The sequence below is a fragment of the Procambarus clarkii genome, chromosome 2 (assembly GCF_040958095.1).
Source record: "Procambarus clarkii isolate CNS0578487 chromosome 2, FALCON_Pclarkii_2.0, whole genome shotgun sequence".
Classification (NCBI taxonomy): domain Eukaryota; kingdom Metazoa; phylum Arthropoda; class Malacostraca; order Decapoda; family Cambaridae; genus Procambarus; species Procambarus clarkii.
Window position 1 is genome coordinate 22,145,030 of NC_091151.1, and position 7,979 is coordinate 22,153,008.

Sequence of the window (7,979 nt, forward strand, 5' to 3'; positions counted from 1 at the left end):
TTGATCGTGCAGCTAAGCACATTAAAGATCTTCCCCTATGCAACGTATTGTTACTCTATGAATGATTAGAAAGTATTAGTAAGCAAAGTTGGTGCCTATGTTATTATTTAATAATCAACCCCCAGCTCAGTCTTTAAATGCTCTTTGAGAAACAATAATAGTCTTACGTCTGGCAGGGAAGATACAAACAATTGCCGTTCAAGATGCACTTAACTGTACTACTAGAAAGTTTAATAGCTCAATTTTGACCTCTGGTTTCTACTGGAGAACCCAGGGTCGTAACACTATACAAGAAGGTACATTGGGAATGTGAGGATACATAATATGGTAATTACAGTCTTGTAAAGCCACTAGTACACGAAGCGTTTGAGGCAGGAAATCTCAGAACCATGCCTATTTCACGCAGATTCCTTAATAAACGTAAGAGTTTTATATGTCACAAGATAGATATAATTACAAGCTTCATTCTAAATACCTTACCATGGGCATATTTAGATTTAAAGCAAAGATACGTGTACTTTTATAATAGCCGAGCTCCGACCCCGGACAGATTGATCGACCGAGCAACTCTCAGAACAATGTTTATTTCACGTGAATTCGTTAATAAACATATATGTTTTATATGTCTCAAGAAAGGCAGACATATAAGCTTCACTTTAAACACTTTACCATAGACATATTTAAAGTTCTAATGAAGATACATGTATTTTAAAAATTATGGAGCTCCCACCCCGTACAGACTGAACGACAGAGCAACTCTCTCTCAGATCAATGTTTATTTCACGTAAATTCGTTAATAAACACAAATGTTTTATATGTCTTAAGCAAGATAGAAATAAGAGCTTCATCTTAAATACATTACAATTGACATATTTCTAGCTCAAGTGAAGATACATATGTTTTTATAGTAGCGCTCAGTAGCTTGTTGGGCATGGAGTGCAGACGCCTATGCACTTGCCGATATATTGTACAATTAACAAAGATACGCTAATAAATCTTATATGCCTCCTGAAAGACCGAGATATGAACATTATTATGATTGCACCAAATGAAATATATCATGTTAGAGAACAAAGATATATCAATTTTAAATTAAGTTTCGACTCTTGCTCGGGCGAGAGAGATGGGGCGACTCTCGCCCCATCTATTGGAGATTCTGTCCACTAAAGACCCAAAGCTACTCAAACCCTCCTAGCATTATTTAAGTAATAAAGTAATATGGTATATTTACTCACTATAATGTGGGTGCTGAATGCATAACATGAGAAAACATATATTTACTCCAAACTAATATAATTTCATTATGAAATAAGTAGCATCAAAGGAAGTCGACGGTCCAAGCGTCAATGTTGTGGAGCGACTTATCCAAGATATATCGTTGTTTGGAAATTGTTTGTTGGCATATCCAGTTGTCGCACTTCTCTGCACAAATTATCACAAATAACATAACTAGCCAGAAAACTTTTAACATTTATTAAAAAATATATGTTTGGAAGTTAAATCGACTTCATAGGACAATAGTTTTGTTATATATACTCGTTTTTCGTTGACATGCGTTCGCTACTTAAACTACCATGTACTGTACTTATGTAAAATCTCCCATGTCTCTTCGCTCATCTCACCGAACCCTACAGGCTCTGTGATATATTGTTAAATTAATTGAGATTCACAAATAAAGCTTATAATTGTATATGTTATCAAAAAGGCAGAGCTTAGTTTAGTTCATTTATTATGCGCCCCATACCCATCCTATGAGCGATAGTGGAGTGTTACAGAGGCACATAATGGGCTCAGGGACAATTCATATAGCCAAGCAAGTTATAATCTTGATAAGGTAGTTACAAAAGTCAATGCAAATTGTCACGTCAACAATGGGCTCGAGACCGAACACAAGTACAGTTTATAATTTAAGCAACTGACATATATGGAGGGCTAGTGTCACAATTGATATGTTTATCCTACACATAACCCCCTCTTCCCCCATCCAATGGGTAGCAGTGGATAGGTTACAATCAAGTCGTTTTTGTGTTTTATTCAGAGATTAGATGTTATTGGGTGACGAAAGATATTCATATTTTAAAGAAGGCTTCTTGGCTGATGCTCTCGATTGATGGAAAATATACAACCTTTTGAAAATCAATATTAGTTTGATCTAGATATTGTAATTAAGGAAAGTATTTATGTCATCAGAAAGGTAGAAATATAGGCTACATTTAAAATCCTTTGTCATAAATATAACTGAAGTGAAAACGAAGATATATGCGTTTTGATAGTTACTTGATAAATTAAGCAAATGCCATATGTGGAGAGCTAGTGTCACAATTGATATGTTTGTCCTGCATATTTCCACAGTAGTTTGCTTGAGTTCTTTTAATTATCTTAGATATCATTGAAGAGAACCTCGTAGGTACTATACTGTATATATACTGGTAAGAAGTATAATAATATAGAGAAATCGTGTAAATTATGTTGTACGAGTGCTTCCAGTAAAGTAACATAGTTTATTTGTGTGCGCGTGCTTAAAGAGGAAACGTTATCCACCCTCCCCCACCCCCATTGTAAATATTTGTGGCTTTCAGACCATACGACCACGGCTTACCCTTGCCGCGGTCGAGGGTAAGAACACTGGACTGGATGTATACCCAGTATTACAAGTAAACATTAGCAATAACAATTATGGAAAGCTCCTTCACCGATACATAGAGAAGAGACTGAACTTCAGCACCCACATACAACACATAAGGGGATGCTCTGAGAGAGAGAGAGAGGGAGAGTAAAAATATCCACTGAGGTTTGATTAAGTCCTTTTGGGGACCTTAATCATTAGGACGTTCAATGATTAACGCAAAGTGAAGCGTATTCAGATGGTATATTGACAACATTCAGCATATCTCATAATGACCTAGTAGTACTTGGTGCACAAATACTTTTTCCAAAGGAATCGCAAAACATAATTAAACACAACTGTACCGTACAGTGTTATATATTTATTTCAGTTTGAACAAATTTTAACATTAAAGTGAAATTGACACCAGTAATTCCATCTATCATCATACTATCATGCAAGAGGAGCCACACATCTATGGATCATCCAATAAAATCAGCAGACTTCTAGATATTACTGCTGCTCGGCTTAGACTCGGTTACAAGTATCTCTGGGAATTCTCATTATCTGCTGATGTAGACCTGACCAAATGTAAACTGTGTCAACAAAATTATTCGCACACCCTCCGTCACTATGTGATGGAGTGCGAAAAGATACGTGAATTTAGAGGCAATTCTATAACCAATATTCCAGCGATGTGTCAATATTTCATTCAAAATGATCTGCTACCAGAAATTTTAACCAAATATCCCCAGTTTGCTAACTGTAGATAGTAACTAAGTGATTGTAACCTATCCACCGCTGCCCACTGGATGGGGGGCGGTGGATTAATTGGCTAATCCCCACAATCACCAGGCCCACCCGATTCACTCAAACATCCGCTACTACCTTGGATCACTTATGGACTAACATAACAGCTCCCCTTGTATCTGGTATAATCTACGACAGAACAACTGACCACTATCCTACCTTGTAGCGAACATGGACATAACACCACCAGCTAACAAGAAACTTACCTTTAGGTTACACAGTGAAGCAACAATAGACAATCTCACAAATGTACTCCACAATATAAACTGGGACTCTGAATATAATAATAATCATGATAAAAGTTCATTAATTAACCTCTTCCTTTCCAAAATTCTAAACCTTCACAACACTCATTGTCCTCTCCTCACCATGCAAGTAACTGACAAAAGGTTAAACAATCCCTGGCTCACAAATGGCATACTCAAAGCAATCGACAAGAAATATGAATATGAAAAAAATTTAGGATTGGCCTAGTTGCAAAGGAAGTAGTTAAGAGTTACTCATCAGTGCTTATCATTATATTAAAAAAAGCAAAACTCTCCTATTATGAGAGTAAATTCAAAGAAGCAAAAGGCAACATGAAAAGCACATGGAGAGCCACTCTAACATCCTAGGATCTAAACAACATTCACATAACCAGATAAAAATCTCCAAGGATGGCTATACACCTCCAACAGATCTAGAAATGGCAGCTGAATTTGATAGCTTTTTTTCATCAATTGTTGCTAACCTTGCCAGAAAAAATCCTACAGACTCAGACACATGTTACCACATATCTTTCAGGCAGCTACCCAAACTCTCTTCTGTCACCAGTTAGCCCTACAGATGTTGTGTCCATCATTCATTCACTGAAAACCAAAGCTGGGAACATTAGTGAAATACCATCCATGGTATACAAGAGTGTCTCCCAAGCCCTTGCGCCACCCATAGCTTTGTTGTTCAACAAATCCCTTAGTGTCATACCTTCCCTGATATCCTTAAAAAAGTAAGAGTAATGCCAGTTCATAAAGGAGTCAGTCTAGCATACATAAACAATTACAGACCAATATCAAATCTACCTATATTATCAAAGCTATCTGAAAAAATTATTTACAAACAGATCTACTCCTATCTCGTAAAATTCAACATAACAAGTCCCTGCCAGTTTTGCTTCCGCTCCCAAAAAGAGTACCAATGATGCAATTGTTAGTCTGCTTGACTTAATCTACTCAGCCCTTGACAAAAATGAGTTTTCGATTGGACTCTTCATTGACCTGAGAAAGGCCTTTGATACTATTAACCATAATCACCTCGTACTTAAACTCCGCCAATATGGAATCTGAGGCCATGCCCTGAACTATATTGGATGCTATCTTAGTGACAGACACCAGTATGTAGCAATCAATGAAATAACCTCTACCACTCTACCATTTACCATAAGGGTGCCACAGGGCAGCATTTAGGTCCTCTCCTATTTCTTATATACATCAATGATCTGCCTAATGTCTTTCAACATTCTTACACCTGTATTATTTGCTTACGATACTAACCTCATCTACTCAGGCCCCAACCCACACACACACACTAAATAATGGTGTAACCAATGAACTAAACAAAGTTTACTTATGGATGTCAACACACTAAACATAGAAAAGACCTACTACATCTTGTTTGGAAGCAAATCAACAAATGTAATTCAGCTTCGGATAGACAATGTTAGCAATAAAAATGATGGAAAGTTCCTTGGCCTATACTTAGACAAGAGACTCAACTTCAGCATCCACATACAACACACAACCAAGAAAGTCTAAAAAATGGTTGGTATACTCTCTAAAATCAGATATTATGTTTCAAACTCTGCTCTCCTCTCACTATACTATGCGCTAATATATCTCTATCTTATGGTATCTGTGCATGGGGCTCAACCTCTGCAAACTACCTCAAGCCCATCGTCACCCAGCAAAAACTTGCTGTCAGAACAATAAGAAACTCGGCTTTCAGACAACACTCGCCCCCCCCCCCTGTTTAATTCCCTAAACATGCTAAACATAATCTCGCTCCACACATTCTCTTATGTCAATTACATTTACAAAACCCTGTTCTTAAGTGCAAACCCTGTTCTGAAATTCTTCTTGGACAGATTTAATAGAACACAAAATCACCACACCAGAAATAAATCTCTCGTTGATCCCCAGAGTCAAACTGAATCTGTGTAAACATTTTATGCAAATAAAAGGACCTAGTATATGGAACTCACTCCCTAATGAATTGAAAAGCTGTCAAACTTTTGCCTCGTTAAAAAAAAAAAGTACCTAATTTCATCTTCATAGTTTCCTATCTGGTGCTTGAAACTCACACATAGTAATCGTATCAACGAGATCTCTGGAGAAGACTTGTACATTCGTTATTGTGTAATCTTGATACCATTTTGATATACAATTAATAAAGTGGTCATGCAAGCCATATGGAGGGGAGGTGTGTGTGTGCTGGTGGTGGAAGGTGTGTGTGCTGGTGGTGGGAGGGAGGTGTGTGCATGTGCTGGTGGTGGGAGGGAGGTGTGTGCATGTGCTGGTGGTGGGAGGGAGGTGTGTGTGTGTACTGGTGGTGGGAGGGAGGTGTGTGCATGTGCTGGTGGTGGGAGGGAGGGGTGTGCTGGTGTTTGGAGGGAGGTGTGTGTGTGTACTGGTGGTGGGAGGGAGGTGTGTGTGTACTCACCTAGTTGTGTCTGCAGGATCGAGCATTGACTCTTGGATCTTGTGTGTGTGCTGGTGGTGGGAGGGAGGTGTGTGTATGTGCTGTTGGTGGGAGGGAGGTGTGTGTGTGCTGGTGGTGGGAGGGAGGTGTGTGTATGTGCTGTTGGTGGGAGGGAGGTGTGTGTGTGTGTGTGCTGGTGGTGGGTGGGAGGTGTGTGCTTGTGCTGTTGGTGGGAGGGAGATGTACTCACCTATTTGTGCTTGCAGGGGTTGAGCTCTGGCTCTTTGGTCCCGCCTCTCAACCATCAATCAACTAATGTACAGGTTCCTGAGCGCATTGGGCTCTATCATACCTACACCTGAAGCTGTCAACCCGTTCTCACACAAGACAGCACATATATGACTTAATGCTTAAAGTCAATATGTTGAATGTGATTGAGTACATATGTGATATATTTCCAGTTACCTTTTTTTACCAAGGCCCAAACTCTTCCTCACGTACCAATTTACGTCTCACAGTACCCATCCAACGCCGTAGACAGCAGAATAGTCCTGATTGGTTCAATTATAATGAAAATTGCAGTTTTCAGGTCCCACATGGGTTGTGAAATTTACCTACTATTGACCATGCTCTTATAATATTACAGATCAGCTACATCCTATTGAAGGCTCGTAGTTTTGTTTTGAGTAATATTAGTTGTTCTTAGTAAATTATAGTAAGCACTATAAATTCACAGTCACAGTCTCCGTGGTGTAGTGATAAGACACTCGCCTGGCGTTCCGCGAGCGCTGTCATGGGTTCGTATCCTGGCCGGGGAGGATTTACTGGGCGCAATTCCTTAACTGTAGCCTCTGTTTAACGCAACAGTAACAGTATGGGGCTCACAACCACCCCCAGGATGGGTATGGGGTGCAATACCACCCACAGGATGAGTATGGCGTCCACTATCACCCACAGGATGGGTATGGGGCTCCAACCACCCACAGAATAAGTATGGGGTCCAATAACACCCACTGGATGTGTATGGCGTCCATTGCCGCCCACAGGATGAGTATAGGGTCCAGTATCGCCCGCAGGATTAGTATATAGGGTCCACTGCCGCCCACAGGGTCGGTAAAGGGTCCACTACCGCCCACAGGGTCGGTAAAGGGTCCCCTACCGCCCACAGGGTCGGTAAAGGGTCCCCTACCGCCCACAGGGTTGGTAGGGGTCAACTGCCACCCACAGGGTCGGTATGGGGTCTACTGCCACCCACACGGTCGGTATGAGGTCCACTACCGCCCACAGGGTCGGTATGGGGTCCACAGGGTCGGTAGGGGATCCACTGCCGCCCACAGGGTCGGCAGGGGGTCCACTACCGCCCACAGGGTCGCTATGAAGTCAACTACCGCCCATAGTGTTTGTTTCTTTTTTTTAAAGAGCGCTGTTTGTCGACATAATGGTATTTGTGCTGCTTTTTCATCTATGTTTTCATTTCTTGTTTTCATTCTACTCATTATGCTCAATTAGTATTAAGCTTGTCATTTAAGTTTATCATGCCCGAAACGCTTTGCGTAATAGTGGCTTTAGGCATTGTATGTACTAGCTCTACCTATAAGTCAACCAATCTTTGTAAAAATTTATTGTATGTATGTACCTTACCTAAATAAACATTTTATTTTATTTTATTTTATTTATTTTATTTTATAGTGTCCACTACCGCCCATAGTGTTATTATGGGGTCCACTACCCCTCATAGTGTCGGTATGGGGGTCCATTACTACCCACAGGGTGTGTCTGGGGTCTATTTTTTCTGTATAGCAGAGGTGGCAATACTGCTTTTCCAATTTCATTTGTATATATATATATATATATATACAAATGTATATATATATATATACAAATGTATATA